The 1,688-nt window shown below is 43.4% G+C and overlaps 1 protein-coding gene and 1 pseudogene across 1 annotated transcript in view; both read left to right on the top strand.

The window, feature by feature from the left end:
• Positions 1-1,688, top strand: part of LOC102768212 (complement receptor type 1-like) — a gene marked incomplete at its 3' end in the record, with an annotated part of 135,542 nt that overhangs the window by 102,459 nt on the left and 31,395 nt on the right. The gene's annotated exons all lie outside the window — the stretch shown is intronic.
• LOC102767930 overlaps positions 1-1,688 on the top strand; it is a 4,049-nt pseudogene that overhangs the window by 668 nt on the left and 1,693 nt on the right.

Raw genomic sequence — 1,688 nt, forward strand, 5'->3', positions numbered from 1 at the left:
AGCTCCCTGGGGGCTCTGTGTGGGCGCCGAGAGCGCGTGCTGGGCGGGGAGAGCTGCACCAAAGAAGCCTGGGTTCCTGGGTTCAGCGGGTTTTGAAAGGGCTCGCAGTGCTTTTTGCACTCAAATAGATTGGTTGTTGGCCACTATCGGGCGGGGTTTTGTTTAGTTTTGTTTTGTTTTCTTCCTTTTTTTGCGGTGGGCGGGGGGTGGGGTGGGGTATGGAGTCATGGAATTCCTATCAAATATAGACCGTACACTATTCTACTACCAAATGTCTTCTTGGAATTGTTTTCTTTTTTTGTTTTGTGTTTTTTTTTTCCCATCATGTTGGGTCCTATATGAGGGGAGATGCAAAACTACCTAAGAAAACATTAGTAACCAACCAATGAGAAATGACCACCCAAGAAATGCTAATATCCTTTTCCCCTACAGCTCAAAAATACAGCTGACAGCCCATCCACTGGGTTTATTTGGTGTTTTACTGAATGGGATATGCAATTTAAAATATATATGCCACAGAAAGCATGCTTATCATATCAAACATACGCAATCAAAGGACAGTAATTTTTAACACTTGGGTCTATGTCCTTCTGTCTTTATATCCGCTTATGTTTCTATTTTTAGAATTCTATCATATATACAATTTGTATGCTGCATTCTGTCCTAAGCACCCATCATCCTACAAATAGTTGCCTTGCACGTGCCATGTCCTGTGCTGGTCCTGAGGACCCACTGATGAACAATAACAAACCATTCCTATTTTCATGATCCTTATTTCATGGCTTTTTATTGTGGGTTCATGCACACACACACACACACACACACACACACAGGAATATAAGCAGGGGCTGTGTTTTGCCTACTGTTGGATGCAGGCACACAGTAGGCAATCAATAAATATTTGCTAAAATGTACTGGGAGTGGCAGACACTAACCAAACCATAATACTACCCTATTATAACCCAAGAGGGATGCTCTGGAGGGATGGAGGAGGATTCTCTGGGAGCATTTAATGAACAAATGACTGGTGGATGGTAACATGGGCCTTAAATAGACTAAGATATAAATTTACCACGTAACTCCAAAATCCTCAGATGCTTATGGAGAGAAAATAAATGAGGAAATGGTGATTGCAACAGTGTTAAAATGTTCCTGCCAGTGTACACATTCCAGGCAGAATTGTCCTCAATTTCTGCAGTTCATGGACCCGCCCTTGCTAGAACAATCCCTGTGAGTCACTGGACCATCTACAGCTGGAAATGGAGAAGCACCCTCTGCTCCACAGCCTGATTGTGGTGGTCACATGTTAGGTTGCCAGCAGGGAAATGCTGAGACAGAGATGGAGTGTAAGACAGTTATGAGGAAATGCTCTTAGCCTCAATATTTACAGAAATGAGTAGGAAGAAAAATCAAAACTGGAAAAGAAGAAGCTGAGTGTCAGTGCAATCTCAATGAAGGTCTCAGGCACCTCTGTGGGAAGTTATGAAACTGGAATTACTCTTTGCATGTATCCTGAGTTAAGGAGAAAAAGCCAATATTTTATACGCAAATTGGAGTAGCCATGGTATGCAGACCACTCCAGAAATAGAGTTTCACTGTGGGAGAGTTGCTTAAAAAAAAAACAAAAAACAAACAGGCCGGGTCTGGGAGCGGGGGAGGGAACCAGGGCCCGGGAGGGAGGGAGAGGG

This window comes from Myotis davidii, unplaced genomic scaffold, assembly GCF_000327345.1.
Source record: "Myotis davidii unplaced genomic scaffold, ASM32734v1 scaffold469, whole genome shotgun sequence".
NCBI classification, from domain to species: Eukaryota; Metazoa; Chordata; class Mammalia; order Chiroptera; family Vespertilionidae; genus Myotis; species Myotis davidii.